This window comes from Vicugna pacos, unplaced genomic scaffold, assembly GCF_048564905.1.
Source record: "Vicugna pacos unplaced genomic scaffold, VicPac4 scaffold_104, whole genome shotgun sequence".
NCBI classification, from domain to species: domain Eukaryota; kingdom Metazoa; phylum Chordata; class Mammalia; order Artiodactyla; family Camelidae; genus Vicugna; species Vicugna pacos.
This window is the reverse complement of record NW_027328784.1, coordinates 7,644,449-7,664,127: the sequence shown is the minus strand read 5'-3', so window position 1 is coordinate 7,664,127 and position 19,679 is coordinate 7,644,449. Positions and strand designations below refer to the sequence as shown.

General features: G+C 39.6%; 1 protein-coding gene across 1 annotated transcript in view; it reads right to left on the bottom strand.

Annotated features, from left to right (window-relative positions):
* Positions 1 to 19,679, bottom strand: part of LOC140694807 (uncharacterized) — a 134,713-nt gene that overhangs the window by 26,548 nt on the left and 88,486 nt on the right. Inside the window, exons 8-13 of the mRNA XM_072957866.1 lie at positions 15,530 to 15,617; positions 9,109 to 9,295; positions 8,413 to 8,556; positions 7,161 to 7,221; positions 6,510 to 6,630; positions 173 to 372 (exon numbers count right to left, since the gene is read on the bottom strand). The gene's annotated coding sequence lies outside the window, so the exon portion shown is untranslated. The remainder of the gene's footprint in view (positions 1 to 172; positions 373 to 6,509; positions 6,631 to 7,160; positions 7,222 to 8,412; positions 8,557 to 9,108; positions 9,296 to 15,529; positions 15,618 to 19,679) is intronic.

Genomic DNA, 19,679 nt, shown 5'->3' with positions numbered 1-19,679 from the left:
AGCAGGAAGGGCACTGTGCTTGAGAAAGCCCACACCAGATGGGAGCAAGAGTGGCTGGTGGGGTTTTGTGAACCTATGAATGCTCATAGAAAAACACCTGCATACATTCAAGTGATACAATTAACAGTAGCATTCTTTTTAACAAAATTTCAAATGTCAGTGGTAATTTTACCATTCCTTTTCTCTTGTCCCCTGCACTCTGAGACAGGCTTAGGTTCTCTCACACTTGCAGCTCTGATGCAATAGTTGTGAAGTTATTTTACTTTACTGCAAGTGTCTTCGCTCCACGTGTCACTGTGACTGTCGTCTCTTAACACAGTCAGATATCTTCCTGGATCTCTCCATGAGTTCCTTGCTCCTGCTTCTCAGATCCTGAGATAAAGAACAGGTGAAGGCACATGACTGGAAAAGTCAATGTGGACTTGAGCAAAGTCCTCAGTGACCCCCTAGGTGAGTGTTGACCACCCCTTAGCTTCGATTCTCAAAGTTCTGCCCAGGGTGACACCCAGACAGGAGGGAGTCCTGGGCCCAATTAAAAGCTGTGTGGCTTGGGTGCGGGGAAAGGTGCAGGAGCTAGTTCCGTAGCCGGGACCCTCCACACCTCTGCTCCTCTCTCTCCCGAGGCCCCGCTGCCAAGCCCCCACGTTCCCTGATATTCTGTCCTTCTCTTCTACTCTACTTCAAGCCCTTTTCCTCTTCCTTTATTCCCTGATTATCTGCAGCTGGAGAGATTTTTCCATCACAAAATCTGAAAAAATTTCCTGCAGCTGAAAAAGAGGTCTCCAGAGGTCAATGCCCATATGGTGGTTCCCGAAGAGAGCCCCTGGTTAGGGGGACCCTCACCAACACTCATGGGACATCCGGTATGTTACAGGGTCGACCACCCCCAACAAGAGTTTGCTGTGACACCAAGGCACGCACAGCATCCCTGCTCACTAAAGTGTAGTTGTAATCCGTTATTAAGAAGCAAAAATAAAAAAAAATTTCTCATGTTTCTTACTAAAATTATTTATGAGTTAGAAAAAGAAATTGTAAAAGAAAAGAACAAATTTGACTCCATGTTAGATGTGTTCGTTTGGCTTTAAACCTGTACCTTGTTTTCTAGGCTCCGACTTGCTATTTCTGCACCTTTTGTAAAAAAAAGTTGCCTTTAGCCTGAAATATCCAGGACAGCCTATTCTCCGGGCTCTGATCTTTAAGGATATTAGCTCTTCTACACTTATGTACAGATGGCAAGTTGCAAAATAGATAATAACCTTTCTTTAATTTGGAGGTTTTACGGGGGCACCTTAATTTGACCCACCATGGACAGCTGCAGGAACAAAGGATTCCAAGGACAAACAATTCGTACAGCGAGAAGTTTGCAACAACCAACCACATCCCCGCCGCTTTTTAGTATAAAAGGAGACTGAATTCTGCTTTGGGGAAGAGAGTTCTACTGGATATCAATATGCCATTTTCTGGGTCTGCCAGATTTTCAAATGAAGTCACTATTCCTTACTCCAACATCTCATCTCCCCATTTATTGGCCTGTCATGCAGCAAGCAGAATGAGTTTGGACTTGGTAACAAAATGACTGCATTAGAGGTAGTATGTCTCCACTGTTTCCTCATTTCCAGTATGTCACAACCTATCAATTTTATATGCTGTTTAACAACATGACAAAGACCTATTATACGGAATTGATTCCACAGAAATAAAATTATTTCTACTCCCTCAAGACTTTTTTCTTTTCTATTTTATTTTGTTTTGCTTATTGAAAAGAAAATAAAAGTCAAATCATTTTATTTCATGTATTTTTATAGCTACATAATGTAAATACTACAAAAATATTTAAATTGCAATAAAACTTGTTAATATATTTGTATAAAGATATATAAACAATCAATGCAGATTAGGAAAGGAGTAGATATTTACTAAAAATCTACTGCACATCCAGTCTTTTACAAGCATATCCTGGAATATAAGCTCTATTATCCAGGGGTCCCCCACCCCCATTCTCACTGCCGATTCCCTTAGTAATCAACTACCAAGGCACCAGCATAGAACCATGCGATAGCTATTTTAGGTATAAATGAATGAATTAGCTCATTCAATTCTAAAACAGAAACCTTAAAATAAATACTGAACTTATTTACAGATAAACAAATTTGGACACAAAAAAGTACAGTTTCTCCCCCAAGACACAAAGATAATAATTGGTAAAGGCAAGATTTGAACTAATCTGCCTGATTATAAAGCTAAGGTGGAAATCCCCTTCGACTGTGTAGGTCCAGCAGCACAGCCCATCACCCTATCTTTGTTCAGATCTGGCTTTAGACAGCCTGAGACAGCACCCCATTCCTATGGAACTCGAGGGGAAACGATAACAATAAGGATTTTATATTCAGTAGTTTCTTAGGTCTCAATTATATAAAGTGTCAGCAGGTCAGCAGAAAACTCTGGGAAATATGAGTGGGTCCAGAGCTTTTCGCTGATAAGAAACTCAATCTATCAGGACAGAGTGACCTTCCCATGAGTGGCCTCATGAACATAAACTAAAGGCAGCTGAAATGAAAACTAGCAAGAACATGGAAGTGAAGCAGGAAGGATCCCTACTATCCCCTGCCCAGTTGCCTCTTCACCCGCGTGGACAAGATGGCAGAAGACCCAGGTTCTTGTCTAAGTTACAACATCATGGATTCTCACCCATAAAATGTTGCGACTCTATGCTGTCTTAAGTCCTTTACAACTAAAATATGATGACACCAATATCTCAGCGGAATGTCTATGTCTCCACTTTCTCTCTTCTATTAGGAGACTATATCTATGGCCACAAACAGAAATTCAATTAAAAACACCATGCACGAAGCCTGGTGAAAGTCTGTGTAAGAGACATTGTTCTCACTCTCTGTGAATGAAAACTCAGAAAAAGTGGACCTTCTCCCTCTGTAAGTGGGAGGTAGACTGATTTTGTGTGTGTGTGTGTTTGCACGCACATGTGTGTGTGTAAATCATATAAAATATATTCTGGGATTTGCACAGTTTTTTTTATGATACTATCATTTCATGAGGATGAGCCAACCTTTAAAGTAATTTGAATCTATTTTTCTGAGAGGCTCTTTTGGTGGAGGATGGGAAAGGGGAAAGGAAAGGAGGAAAGAAGTAAATGAAGCAAAGCTGTAAGAATACTGCTAGGGAAAGGCAAGACATTAATTTTGTTCCTACTTGCATCACACACAAATTAGGGACTGGCTTTCCCCCATGTCTTGTCAAGCACTGAGCTGCAGAAGAACAGGCGACAGCCCATTTCTCACTGAGCTTGTGACTGTATGTGACATCTTATAGACACAAATTATTTAACCTGATCAAACACTCTAGCAGCAGGATGTAATTCTCCTAATTTGAGAGACAAGAAAACAGGAAGTGAAAGACGGTATATAGCTTGACAAAAGTCAGAGGACAAGTAAACTAAAGAGGATGAATTCAAACTCAGATCTGAATGCAGAGTCTGATATTCCCACTCCCAGGGCTGGAAAATCCTTAACACAAGGTTCCCCAGCTCCTCTGCATTGTTCCTGGCACCAAGCATTTCCCATGGCGATGGTCTCCAATTCTCAGACACAGTGCTCTGTGCAGCCAATAACCTCCATTCGACCTTGATCATCTACCTGCCACGCCTACCAGGCTTCACCATACAGGCAGGAAAGCTGGATTTCAAGTGCATACAAAGCCACCCTGGTTTAAGCTGGACTGTTTATCAGCTTTTCCAGCATAAAGGCAGCCATGAAAGTGCTCACAGTTTGTACATGAGCCACACTACCTCTCTCCATCTGTCTCCCCACCTATACTACTTAGCTATGACCATTTTGAGAATCTTGGAAACAAATTTTTAAAAACAGAAAAGAAAGGATTCTGTAACAAGTACTTAATACTTACAATTTTAAATGAGAAGTTACAAAGTGAGTATTTACAAACCGAATCTGCCTTCCTAGGTGTCAGTTTTAACAGTTAAAAAATATAATAGCAAACATTTCTCACTTAAAAAATTAACAAAAACATCAACAATAATCTGGAATAAACTCAAAAACAATGCCCATGTTGTACATGGAGAAAGTACAGGACTGTACTGAGGGGTAAAGTAAAAGTGTGAAAGTAGAGACATCAACCTTTTGTATGGAGGAAAGCAGTTTTAAAGATGTACGTTCTCCTAAAGATAATTCAAAATTACTAAAAAATCCCATGACAACACTTATCTTTTTTTTTAACTTGAAAAAATTATATTAGAATTCTTCAGGAATAATAAAGTCATAATACAAGCCAAGAAATTTAGGGATCAAAAAAAGAATCAAAAAATTCAGACTGTAATATATTAAATAAATTTTTACAATATGTAAGATATAGTGCTAGAGTAAGAAAGTAAGATTGACAGAAATAGATCATGAGCTCAAAAAGAGACTCTAGTATACATAAGTATTTTTTACAGGTGGGATTTCAAATTAAAAAGCAAAGTATGAATTTAATAATTGTCTTGTTACAATCAGAGAATACCTGGAAAAAACAAATTCTATTCCCGTCAAAATGACCACAAGAAAAATTACAGAAAATGATGTAAATATTAGAAAGTACTAATAAGAGCAAATACAACTCTTTGCTCATATCAATTCAGCTTCTCCTCACTGTAACAAGTACCATTATCATCTCCATCTTAGAGATTAAAAAAACCTACAGAAGAAATTTATACCATTATAAGAAAGCATTTCTAAGAATAAAACCCAAAAAGAAGACATTTACTATCTTAAGATTATTTTGGGCCACAACAATAATGAACCTACTGAACAAAATGAAAGGCAAGAAATGACAAGTAAAAGCTCTCTGATACATGTTGATGAAGACAAGGGGTTAATGTTCATAATACACATTGAGCTGTCACAAAGCAGCAAGAAGCTCCCCCACTTAAATGTTTGCAAAGGACAAAAGGGATCATTCACTTTTTAAAAGTCAGATGGCTAATGAGTGAAAAATGCTCAAAACCTCACTGGTCATCAAGTGCAAACTAAAATAATGAAAATCATTTTGCTCGTCATATTGGCAAATATGTTTAAAAGATATTATAGCTAGTGTCCATCTTTGAGACAACAAACTGTGAGCGATCTTTTGGAGGATGACATGTCAATGGATATGTAAACTCTGAAAAACGTGTGTGCACACAGGCTGAACTCCACTTTTAGGAATCGTTACATTTAGAAAAAATCAGTTCAAAAAGATGTACTCATCAGAACATTTGCACAGCACTGTTTACAATGGTGGGAAGAAATGCTGAAGTGAAATCATATCCAGCGATAGAGAATTGGTTACATAAGTTATTCTACATCTTTTCATGCCCCACAGGAGAAGGAATTTCAAGATTCACTTGAAAGCATCCTGTGATGTATGAAGTTGTCACATCCAAGGACTAAATTTCCAGAAACCTTAGCTAAAGGAATACTCATACAAGATCACAGGAATGTTTGTACAAGAAGGATGCCAGTCAAACACCCTTTCTGACAGTGGAAAATGGAGAAAACTTAAGTGTTCACCATCAAGACAATGATGCGGTAAATCACGGAGAGCTGTGGGCACTAAAGTTGCAGCGTTTCAGCGTGGTACAAGGCCTTGTCCACAGTACTCTCCCACGAAAGGTGTCGTTACACAAGAGACCAAACCTGCACATCAGGAGACCCCTTTACTCTATCTGAAAGGACCGAGTGAGTCTGGAGTGGGAGGAGGTCTATGATATATACGTTAGTGAATAAACCGAGCTACAGAAAACATATAGTATGGCCTTATTTTTCAATAAAGCATATATACACACACATATACATAGATTTCTCATATACGTGTATGTATGTGTGTATATATATATGACAAAGGCATAAAGGTCATGAAATATATACTCCACATTGTCAGCAGCTTTTACTCTCAGGAAAAAAGGGGAAGGGAAGTAGGGGACTTTCGGTACCACAACAGATCTCTTTTCAGAATTTCAGTTAAGTATACTTGGAATTTAAAAGTTTACTTAAGTACAAAGTAAAATGGACGATGCCTCCACAAAACAGAATGCTATACTGGTCATTAAAAATCATGTCAGGGGAGATAGAATATTGTAGAAAAATGTGTAATAAGCCGAATGGAAAATGGAGGTCTCCACACAGTAAACAGGCACACAGTGCTCACTGGTTTTTATGACAGAGCTGATACACACTGATGAAAAGAACAGAAAATAGATGTTAAAGTGTTAATTATTATCTTTGAGTACTGGGACCAGGATAGACCCTTTTGACTCTTTTTTCAGACTTTTATATTAAATACACATTATTTTTCATCTGAAAAATGCATTTTTAGATGTCTAGTACCACACATTGGAAAAAATACATGAGTAGTTACAGAAACAAATAACTAGGAGTCACCGCAGCACCGTCACACAGTGTAGAAAGGGCGATCCTGAATAACACCACGCAGTTACATAAGGACCCACAAAGTGAGAGCACCTGCTGTAACAGGACGCGGCTCCCTTCCATTTGTCAGTTGTGTCTTCAGGGCTGAGGCATTTCTGAGCACGGCCAGTGTCAGTGCTGGTGTCTGGATGGATGCCACTGGAGGTGAGGGAACCTGCAAGCCGAGAGGAAGAACAGAAGTAATCCTCTGCTTTTTCTGTCTTGTTTCTTTGTTACTTTTAAAGAGAGGCGTAAATAAGATAAACTGAATCTTCCTTACTGAAATTTCACTAATGAAGCCATTTTTAAAGTGTTCACAACTTATATTCTGCCTATAACTGTCTTTTCAAAAAAGCCTCATATTTATTAAATGTTAATTAACTCAGTTAATTAACTACATGTTGAAACCTTTTAAAAAACATGAAATGCACTACGTGAAAGCACCACACATGCAGTGACTAGCTCAGCTGTCTTTACGGCAGTGCAGTCAGCCCCCACCATCCCGAGACCCTGAACTCCTGATGCTGGGAAGAGAGCACGCTGCTTCCTCAGATGGAGAGAAACGGTAAAAGCATTTTCTGAAATCTACAGCACTGACAAAACATAACTGCTTAATCTCAGGCTCCTTGGAGGCTGTCATTTTCCGTTTCTGGCCAACACCCGTCAATGAGCAGAACCACCCCATTCCCGAGTCATGGGACTCACGTGGGCAGCAGTTTTGGAGAAATTTCCAGTTATAGAATGTTAACCAACTATACATAAAACTCTGAAAAAGAAAAGATGCAATACTCAGATTTTGGAAGACACTCAAAATATTCTCCTAAGTCTTAGTATTTGGAAAGGCTGGGCTTCTCCTAAGCCACTTATTTATTTCACAGCCAGTGAGCATCTCCCACAAACCCTGCTTCCCTGTGTGTGCTGGGAGCCTCAGGAACATTGATGCTGTCTATCTTATAAGTCACAAGGCAGAGGCGTGTGTCTCACGCCTGCAACTCTCACACAGGCTCAACTCCGAGCCTCAATTTGTGAACTTGGTCCCATTTTCTCACCTGTTTATTTGGTATCTGTTCTTCTGTAAGCTGCCTGAAGTGCTTCTTGGAACAAGTCAGAAGAATGAGTGGGTAGAGAAATGGACAGATGGACAGGTGAGAGATGGGCAGACAAACAGGGAGACTCCAAGAGAAGGGGAGCAAACAAAATTTCCTATGCAAAACCCTCTTCTAGTCAAGGAAGAAAACCATCACGAAGAAGTGTGAAGAGGCAGGTGGCTTAGGACTGTTTCCTGGATTCCATCAAAAGTCACACCACGTGATGAGAGGGTAGAAGTATAAATAATAAAAGAAAAAAAGCATGCATGTTTGAAAAATATATCTACATTATGTACTTTCTAAAGAATAGATTTATATCAGCAAGGCTCAATAACACAATCTTTGGGTATTTACAGAAGTGAGAATCCCATCTCCAATCCGCAAGACATCCCTTCGGAGCACTGAGGGTCTACACGGTGCGATCATAAAGCCGTAACCGCAAAAGCTGTGCTATCCTGCACTTACGAGGAACGAGCAGCTGTGCTTGGCCTGCCCACGTGCGTCGTTTACAACCCACAGCACCTCTACGGGGGAGGGATGACTAGCGAGCCCTGTCTCTGCAGGAAAGAAAAAAGTCCGGGAGAGGCTAAGCCGACCTACAAGTTCTCCATTTCACAGGACTTGTCACTCCAGAGCAGGAATCGAACTCGGCCCACGTTTGTAACCACAGTACTACCGTAATTTATGTGCTTTTTGTGTGTATAATACATTTGTTTCTGGCATGAAAGTGTATTTAATAAATGATCGGTTGTCTTGTATACTTCATTAGCTCACAATCTTTATATTTTTGAATTGTACTCTTCCCCTGGAGAAATGAACGGAAAGAGCAGTGGTCAGAATGAGGTGGGGCTTCATTCTTTATCTGTTACCTCATCTCATCCAAGTCCCCAAGCAGGGAGAAGGAGCAAATGTTCTCTTCATCTTTTAAAGAGAGGGCTCCAGTGATGGTGATTTACTCAACTCCAAAACTAAGTCTGGGGGAAGGGCACATGCAGCAACGAGAGCAGTATCACCTGTAGGAAGGCAAAAAGAGCTCAGGGGATGGCTCAATGGGTCAGCCTGATTTAATTTCAATTGATAATTCAATAACACACTCTAAAAATACTAGCATGTAATGGATTTGCTCTTTCTTGACATCTAGCAAGTTTCCACAGCCGACATGTAACATTATCATGAACTAGTGAAAAGAAGAGTCCACAGACAAGGAAAATCAATGCCACAGGCAGGCTGAAACCCAGGCTGGAGGAAAGGAAGAGAAAGGGCATATTTAAGAAGAGGGGAAAGTCTGGGAAAAAGACATCATCACAAGGACTCTCAAGCGTCATCCAGCAATCATATAATCATTCTTTCAAGAGAGAGTTACTTAGGTCCTATTTTGTGCTAGATTTTACAAAGGGCAAAGAGAGACCACAGCGTCCATGGTGGCAGCAAGTTGAGGGGCTATAATACAATTCTAATCTTGGTACCTTGCACAATTGTCCTCAGTATAAAGGCAAAAATTAAAGTAAAATAATACTATGTAAACCATACACATTGCTGAAATAAATTAAAGAAGACCTAAATACCTGGAAAGACAAACCACACAAATTCCTGGATCACATGACAATATTCTTGGGATGGCAGTGCTCCCCAGAGTGAAGCACACATACAACGTGGTCTTGATCACAATCCCAGCGGGCTCCTCAGCAATAACTGACTAGCTTCTGCTACAATTCATATGGGAATTCGAGGGTCTCAGTAACCAAAACGTACCTGAAAGAGTAGAACAAAGTGAGAGGACTTGTAATTCTCAATTTCAAACATTACAACTGTATCTACAAGTGAGATTAGAGGCCATTTTTAAGGTATTATTGTGTTTATCCTTATTTTCTAAATTCTGTACAACGAATATACCTGTTAGAATAAGAAAAATAAAAACTAAAGTATCTTTTAAAACATGCACACCGATTCATTCATTGGGGAAAATTATTTTAACTATAAAGAGGTAAACAAATATCTAGTGAAAAAGGACCACTTAAAAACAAGTCTGCATTTACAATTTTCATAAATTGAAAACTGAAAAGCACAAACACATCAAATTTCTAGGAAGACTGGTGAAACATATTAATAATTATTTTCAAAAATTCTAATTGCACAATGAAAACACAAGAAAGAGAAAATCGTGATTGACAGGAAACTGCGAACACGTGGAGAGCAAAGGCCTTGAAATCACTGTTCCTTTAACTCTGCTACTAGCTCAATAGGAGAGGAAATTCCTCACTGAGGGGACAGTGGAATCCCATGCATAAGATAGGATACACAGTACAAACTGCAGTAGTATCGGGAGTGAATATGTTAGAAGAATTCTGAAGTTACAACATTGCTGAAAAACTATAAAAACACTGACAGACAGATTAAAACACACAGTCATACATATTATATAGAAACATGAACTCTGCTCCCATGTTGCATAGAAATACAAACATATTTGTTCATTTATGGGCACTGATTACTTTATCCCAGGTAGAATATTTCAACTAAAACAAATAATCAATATTACACTCCTATTGTCAAATGTACTTGATAACTTACTCTGCTATGTAACCATATGTGTCTAAGATAGATCTAAAATTAGTGAAAAAGAGCTTTGTATGGTTTCTTGAATTCTTCTCAAAATTCCAAGCTTAATTTTAAAATAGATCTGAGCAGTATTTCTATATTATCTTTTCCCTTGTGAAATGAACAACACAGTCTGTTGTCAAAATTCTGTCCTTACAATGATTCACGAGCACCATATCCTCACAAAACTGCTGGACAGCAAGTCACTATCCAGACACTGTGACCAAATAAATGAAACAGAAGGAAGACAGTGATCCTATTCTGGAGGGCTTATAGTCTGTGTCAACACTGGGGTTTTTACTTGATTGGTTTGATTGGGTAGCAAAATAAAATCAATCAAGTACTTTCTTTGAGCATTCTATAAGTCATGACTGTTTTTAGTGTCATTAGCAGGAAAGACTTAAGCATGACTTGGTTAGGTCAACTAGCAACAATCATCACTGGAGAGTGAGTAATAAAGAAGTTAACTGATAGCAATGCTTCTGCCTACATGAGACCTAAAATAAATCTACACTGATATCCGAAAGGAAAATAAGGAGATGAGGTCCCCAATGAGAAAACAAACTAACAAGAAATCAAAAAATGAAAGTCATTTTCATTAACGATTCCAGGCAGTAGTGGAGCATGGTGGTGAAGATCACAAATGCTGGGGACAAACATGAGGGTCTGAAATCCCACAGCACTAGGTAGATGTGACACTGATATTTCAGTGAAATTTTCTGCATCTCAGTCTCCTATCCATAGACTGGGGACAACAACTGCACCCATCTCCTATAACGGTCCTAAGAATTAAGTTATTTTATATATAAAAGCTTAAATAAAATACCTCAGAGTTTAAATAATACCCCAAAAGCACAAGAAACAAAGAAAACAGAGACAAATTGCAGTTCATCAAAATTTAAAACTTTGCTTCAAAGGGCACCATCCAGAAAGTGAAACAACAACACAGAGGAGAAAATTTTTTCAAATCACTTATCTGGTAAGGAATTTGTATCTCAAAATGAAGAAAAAAAACCCCTACAACTCAACAATAAAAAGGCAACTCAATTAAAAGGTTAATAAAGTATCTGAAAAGGTATTTTTCAAGGAAAATATACAAATGTCCATAAAACACAATGTAATGATGTTCAATAGCATTAGCTGTAAGGGAAATCAAGTCAAAACCACTAGGAGAAACCGCTTCACACTCACTACAATAGGGTATAATAAAAAAAAAAGCGTAACAAGCACTAAAGAGGACACAGAGGAAGCGGAGCACGCAGCCCTTGCTGGTGAGGATGTAACACAGCGTGGCCACTTTGGAAAACAGCCTGGCAGGGCCTCAGAGAGTTGAACATTTCGTTTCTGACTTACCCAGCAATTCTGCTCTCTGGGCACACACGTAAGAGAACTGAAAACAAATATCCACATAAATAATACCACATGAGTGTTCACGGCGACATTACTCATCACAGCCAAAAACAGAAACAACCCAAATGCGTATCACCTGATGAATGGGTAAACAGTGGGGCCCAGCCATAGAGTGGAATGTTATTCAGCAATAGCATAGCATAGAATAGTGACTAAGGCCACAACATGAGCAAATATTGAAAACGTTACTCAGTGTGAAAGAAGTCAGTCACAATAGACGTTTCCACTTATATGAAGTGACTCGATTTACATGAAATGTCCAGCACAGGCAAATCCACAGAGAGAAAAGTGGCTCCTTGGGGCTGGGGGAGGATGGGGAAGATGAGAATGTCTGTTTATGCATACAGGGCTTCCTGTTGGGGGGATGAAAATATTCTAAGATTGAATGGGACGCACAATTCTGGGCATAGAGTAAAAACCGATGTACATTTTAATGGGTGAATTGTATTAAAACTCTTAAGAACAAAAGGACCTTGGGCCAGTATCTTCCATAGTAAATGCAAATTGCTAACTTTTATTAGAGGAAAAAGAAACTGCTCTCAGCATGAAAGCAGGAGATCAGCAAATGTGAGTTAACCGAAATTGGACAAGAGCATTTCACTTGAAACAGTTGCTGAGTGTACACGAAATATTCAGAAATAGGAAAATCACCTTGACATCACGAGGAAGCATTCTGTTTCAAATACAGATCAAGGATTCGGCAAGCCCAGCTGCCAGAAATGACCAGAGAAGAAACCTGGTTTATAAAACTAGCACCAGAGACAACAAGGAATGGTGATGAGGAAAGCAGGCGGCAAATATCTGGAACAGTTCACTACAAATAATTTCTCCACCAAAAATTGAAAAATAAAATGAAAGTGATGAAATGCTCTGTTGACATCTCGAGAATGGGCTTCCTTCTGTGCTCGACTGTTCTGTAACCCCGATTGAGAGACTAAGGAGAATCAGCATGGCTCCTGGGGGTCCCCAAAGGACTGCCCACCAGCACGCTGACCACCATCACATCTGCCAGGTTTGAATTGCAGAGAAGAGACCAAGTTCTGAAAGGCACAGGAAATATTGACAAGGGAAGAAAACGCTGAGGTCAGTCCTGGGACAGAGGCCCTCTGAGCAGAGGCCAGAAGGCTGCAGGTGAACTGCAGTAGACCTGGGGCAGGAAGGGATCACGGGGGAGCATATCTCAATTCTCTTCTGTCTCTGCCTCCGGTAGGAGAGATAAAGCCTGCATCCTTCTCACCTGGAACTGTGGGTTCTGGCTGGAAGAAGTCTTACTGACAAGGAATGATTATTCAAGACTCTGTGGAAAAAGTCAAGAAATCGAGAGGGATTAGGGAGCCATCTCCATAAGCCTCTCAAATGCTCCCATATTTATAGGGTATAATCAAAGGAAAACTTCGTTAACAGTTGTGAGATAGTAAGGAGGAAATTCGGGAAAGACAGGATGAGGCAGAGATTGTAGAATACACAATGAGTACAAAGGATTAGTGTATCTTTAGGGAAGTCATGGGGTGAGGGGAACAAGATACATTTTTAGATATGTTCATTAAAAAGCAGACCACCAGACCAGCCAGGTCCTTGTTTTGGGGATAATACATTATCTAACAACACACAAGCCCAGCGTTTATAGCTGAGGGTCTCGGTCCTTGCTTTACAACCAGCAGAGTGCTATCTAAAACCTCAACTACACAAGCAAAGCATTGTCTCTGCTTTTTAAGGCAAGGCGTCTGGAGTGAGGATGCACAGGAACTTGCTTGTAAAGCAGTATCAAAGCATATTTTTTCTTCTTAAAATTCAGAGGCGACTGGGGTGTGTTACAATTTGTTAACCCAATCATCTGCTTCCACATGGAACCATTATGGAGGACACCCTAGGATGAAAATCCTGGATGTGGGTCTCTTCCTGCCATCTTCAGCCACTCTATCAGGGTCTAGGCACATCCGTGAATAACGATCCTACAGTACCACTCACTCTCTTAACTCCTGGTGATTGAAACTTAATTTTAGCTCTACACAACTTAACGTAGAAAAGTTTCAGCAATAAAAGATATAATATTCCATTTATATCTCATCATATTACTGATTTTCTGATTGCTCTAAGCTGCTTCTACTTGGTAAAGCACCTCATTCTGAAGCTGAATTCAGTAATTTCCATTGTGCATTTCTAGCCAGTTTGGGCTCGCTAACTTCTTTTGGTCAAATATCGATATACTTAATTGATTTCTTTGTTTATCAATTTCAACCAGGAGGAGAGGGAGTGTCACTCTTTTCCTCAGCCCACCCTCAACTCTTTTCCCATCAACTCAGGCCTCCTGAAAACAAAACAAAGTATTTTTTTCCCTTCTACTCTTTCCACAAACCCAACAGGAAACATCAGCCTGGAGAAAGAATTCAACACAAATGTTAAAACAAAAATCTATAAACCTGAAACAATACCATCTCCGAATCATGATACACAATGACATGAGATTAAGTGTGTCAGGCACAAAGCATGAGGGAGCCTGACTACCTGATTTCTATTCTTCAAAGGAAGGAAGGTTTTCGTATTTTTTATTATCATTCTTGGTCATTGTTTCTGATTATGCCAAAAAATAATTTATGAAATATTTATGCACTGCAATAACTGATTTTTATTGTATCAATTTTAGAAGGCATTCAGAGGGGATAGGAAAACCCACCTCTGTAAAAAATGCAAAATTTCTTCCCCTGTAAAGAACACGTATACAAAATGCAACAGAGAATTCAAATTCTTGTGGAGAGGAGCAAAAGACACAGAATCAAATCAAAGTCATTACAATGAGTCAATTTAAAATTCACTGGACAAACATGCTCAATGCATACAAATAATTTTAAAGGCACACTGCAAACCATTCACTTAATGATCTGCAGGCTAGAGGAAGAATTTCACTCTTTAACAGACAACAGAAATCAATAGGGTGCCCCACCAAACAAAGAGCAGTGAACAATCAGGTTTTTAACAGTTCTGAGAAATCAGCATGTTCTAAAGATCAAAATCCAGAAATTTTAAACATTCATTCAAACCACAATGAAAAAAGCACTTAAAGAAAAAAAAAAAAAAAGAAAGTAAGCACATAGATCATTGCAACAGAACAATGAGAATTTCTTGTACCGCTAGAAGAAAGAACAGGCTATAGCCTTTTACTTGAAAAGAGACTACTTTTAAAAATAACTGCTAAAACACATTTCATCATTCATGTTGCATTTAAAAAACTGAGGTACATGTATCTGATCAGAAAAGCAATTCTGAGTAATAGTATGTTACAATTCAGTGCCAGTTTGCTTTAAAAGAAAAGAGAAAAGTTACTGTTTCTAATTCTGCACAAAGTTTAAAGAACCTCCCTGCCTCTATCTCCTCCCATTTCCTAAGCTCATGCTCCCTAATCCTTCTGAAACAAGTATGAGAAAGTCTTATTCCCAATATGCCAAATGACAACTGAATATCAATTTATTAGTGTAAATATATGCCAACACCTTGAAATGGAGGAGAAAGGTATCAGAAGTCTATATGGAATTTCTTTCTACCTTCCTGAAATCACACACACCAACGTTCACACAGACACAGACACAGACACAGACACATACCCCCTGGATTACTGGGCACTTCACAAGCTTAGTACTTACAACTTGTAGAAGGTAACTTTGTAGTTACTTTAAAATACAAAACTGTCAGCTTTTGAAAGCCTTCATCATCTGCTAAACCATCTAAATATCAAAGAGACCCAATTAGCCTTCTCTGTAGAATGTAATTTCCCTTGATGGCAAAACAGTCTCTAAGAAGTACTGGATCAAAGATTCGTGTTTATCACTACCTATGATCGTTTTTAAGCACATTAACAGATTCAGAAATGTATGTCTCAAAAACATTTATTCCTATTGAAATAGTATACGTGTTCAATTGTCTATACAGTGACTAGGTCCCATGATGGTGTTTAAGAGCTATTTTGTGTATAGCAATATTTACCTTCAAGTGCAGAAAAGGAGGGTGTGTATTACTCAGTTGTAGAGCACCTGCTTAGCATGCACAATGTCCTGGCTTCAGTCCCCAGTACCTCCAAAAAAAATAAATAAAAATAAGTGCATATTTAAAAATAAGAATAAAGTTATAAAAAATGCAGACTAAAAACCACTGCAATCTAGGTGCTACAATTATACTAAAAAAACAAGTGTTTCTATCAAATATTAACTATATGCCAATCACAGAGACAACCAAAAGTCACACCTGAAGCATCACGTGTGATTCTCAGCAACCCTACTAAGTAGACACGGATGAGAAACCCGGCTCTGCGGATGAGGAGACGGAGCTCGGAGGAGCCGGGGACGCTGACTGTCCTGCTCCCCGTGACACCGCGTCAGCCCAGGGCAAGCGCTGACAGAGCTGCACTGAGGGGACACCCAGCTGCATGGAACCTTGGGGCACTGGGGAGTCCCAGAAAACACTAAAAACTTTTCAGTGAAAAACCAGCTAAAATATATTACACTGTGCTGCATCCTTTAAACAGGGAAAGTGACTGAGACCTTTTTGATGCCTCCGTGTCCTTTCTGCCATTATCAGTTACTTGCCCTCACAGTGCGACCAGTGATGATCTGGACCCCATATGAAGTGCACTCAGATGGAAGAGCTTTTAAAGCTGGTTTATGAAGTTTGTAAGACTGTCTATGACTCACAAAGGCGGTCATTCATCACTTCTCACCGGTGTGGACGTACCACCTGAAATCACTCCTTTCTGCTTTTTAAAATCCCTTCATCTACTCCAGACTTTTCAACAGCAAAGAAGTAGCTCAACCACAGACAGTGGACAGCTTTTCACCAAATGGACTCGAACAGCCCATCTGACAACCTGGAAGCCCTTGTCTTCTATTAAACCCACTTCCAGGTACTTCATCATTTTCTGATTGGTGGACTCGGCCTCTGACTGGCCTACTCAGAGAGCTCCCAACCTCACATCCAGGGGTGGGAGAGGACCATGCTGTTGGGGGAAATCAGTGAGGAAGCTGGACATCCTCCAGCCACGTCTGCACGGGTAGAAGTGCCTCAACGTGCTCAGAAATTATACCGTCATCATCCCTGGGCTCCCATGGACTGGTTTCACATTAACCAAGCTCATGAGACACTGATGCAAGGAAACCAGAAACTTAAATTTTTAATGTAACAGAAGACGTGAATCTATGAACCAGACTGAAATATCAGAGTTCAACCATGAGTACATTTTCTCCTCCACGGCCCAATCACGGGCAGGCAGTCACATGGCAAGCATGGACAGAAACGGAGCAGGAAGGGTTTCTAGATTAATTCAATGGACTATATTTCTATTATACGAACAGATCTACTGCCCAGAAGTCAATTAACGCCAATCACGGTGCACTCTCCGTGGACAGCGGCCAAGAAATGACTATGAGCTCCTGTGTAACACTCCTTTCCCTGTCCTTTCTAGGCTAACTGATGCACAGAGGTATAAAGATTCAGGGATGTCGATAATGCTAAACACCCAAAGCCCATCTCTGGGAACCTCAAAACCAGACAGCCAGGGTTTAAATACCAGCTCTGCCAATTACTAGTTCTGTGATTTTGCCAACTTAATTACCCTCTGTGTGCCTCAATTTCCACACTGTAAAACTGGGATAACAATCAAACCTTCCTTACTCGCTTGTTGAGAAGATTGAAGGATTCATTTCTGTAAAATGCTCAGAAAAGAATGTAGCACATTTTGGGTGTTCAACAAATGTCAACTTAATATCAAATTGTTTTACAAGTGTCCCCTCTAATCATCTTATCTGTTTCCTGGCTAGCCTAAGTCCCAAATGAAATCCTTATTTCTCCTTTTACACACTCTTGGGGAGCACCCTTATGTTCCATCCAACCACCTGTTTAAACTGAGGGAGTGGATGTCTCCTAACCACTCCTCTGGGCCATGGAGGGTGCTTCTCCCTTCACACCCCTGGCCCCTGGCCCACAGCTAGCACTCATTACACTAACAGAGTGAGGTGTGAGTCCGGGGAGACAAGCAGGGCATGTGAAACCCTTCCTTTCACTCCAGTGTTGGTCACCATTGGGAAGCACGCGGGATGCTCAGCTCCATGTCAGGAAAGCCCTGTGCATGAAAGGGCAGGTCTTCTCAAGGGAAGGCTCGCTGTGGCCCAGAGCTACATGGGACAGGGTGAGTCTGTATTTCTGGGACACAGTATCATGACACGCATTTTCCCACAGCCTTGAAGTTCATGGAGAACGTGGCTTCATCAGTAACAAAGAAGACATTTATTGCCTGTCTACTCTTTTGTGTCATCTCTCAGTAGGCTGCTGGAGACAACATAAGTATAAGTATTGGATCTCCTTAAACCCCAAAATATATGAAGTAACAAATAATTCTGTGGCTTAACGTTGGTTTAGGGCGACTGTGTAACAGTTCTGACTCTGCTGATGCTAAATTATGGGTATAGGAACTATGGAACCTCCTCAAATATCTTTCATCATAAAACCATCTCTTCTTATTTTCCTGTTTCTTAGTAATTGCCAAAGACTCTCAAATGATGGCTTCACACAAAACAGCAGCTAAAGTTTAAGAGCCCTCTTGACATACACACTGTGGTAAACACTGCACATAATTTCTAATTCTCACAATTCTACAAATCAGATACAAATGTCCCCATCTCACAGACGAGGGAAAAACTCAAAACGAACTGACTCAGGCTCAAGTGGCTCAGTGGCAGCGCGTGCAGGCAAACCATATCAAAAACTACACCCCTTCGTATATGTACCAAATCTCCTACCACCAATTAACACACAGCGGCGGGGTCAAAACTCAGGGAACTCAATACACTTTTCACCTTTAAGGTCCTCCAGATGCCGCTTCTAGCTGTTTTATAAAATCCCGGCTCACTGGTTTCTAACACTAGAAGAAAAGCCCGATTTTGCTATTGTTTGCACAGCAAGTCTGAAATGTTCACAGTGAGATGACAGAATAAATCTAAGATATAAGCAGAATAACTTTTCCAGTTAGACAGACATAATGGACATTGGGCTATTCTGAAGCATTAAGTAAAGTAATCAAAATAAAATAACGTTGTTTAAGCCTCCTTTTACAAACAGGAAAGTTAAGACTGTAAGTAGGTGCAACAGTGCCACCTATGGGTAAAATGACCTTCCAGGTTACCAGGAAAGATGCAACACAAAAATTGCCTGTAGGATCAGTAACGAGAATCAGATAAATAAAACTTATATAGCACATGCTGCACTTTGATTCGGGGGAAAGGAGGGATATTCAGTATTTAATCTGATATTGCTAATACTCCTGAATATAAACAGAAGATATAGGCTCATGGAAACTCATCTTAGAAGAGGAAAGAATCCAGTTCAGCCACTTCATTTTACAGGAGGGGAAACTGAGACATGGGATCTGTCCTCCTGGCAATCAGCAGCAAAGTTCTCCTATGCCTCATGTCTTGCACTGTAGCAAAAACCAACAGATCTGTACTAGGCCTATATTCATAAAATTCACGTTTGTATTTTTCCAACAGTAGGTTATCTAAGTATCTTGCAAAATACTAAAAGAGCCAGGATATCATACAATTTTGTTGCCATACAAAAACATTTATTTACATAATAAAACAGCATGAGCTTTATTCTCTCTATTAAAAAAGTGACATGTCAAATCAATGTTTTGATATTTTAAACCTGTTAAGAATGTAGAAAAAAATCAAAATTTTCTTTAATCACAAAATAGAGGAGTTTATTCCCTGAAAATGATCAATATGGATTTTACTAAACTTAACGGATCTGGTCAGAATCCCACGAATTTAAATGTCTGAGTGGATGGTTACACGGCAACATAAATTCTGATTTGTAACAATACATATTCTGTGTAAATAATCTTCAAGGTCATCTGATTAAGGCAATTTAACTAGTCCCTGTCTCACTAGAATGATACAGATTTCATTAAAACTTCATACTACACCAAAAAAAAAAATGAATCCTTGTTACTTTAAACCATATTCAAATATATCATACAAATACATATTGAATATGTATCAGAAATAAGCGACACTCTTTAGTATTCAGAGTTGATCCTTCTAAAATATCTGTCATTGTGACAGCACACTTTTATTAAGCACCTCTT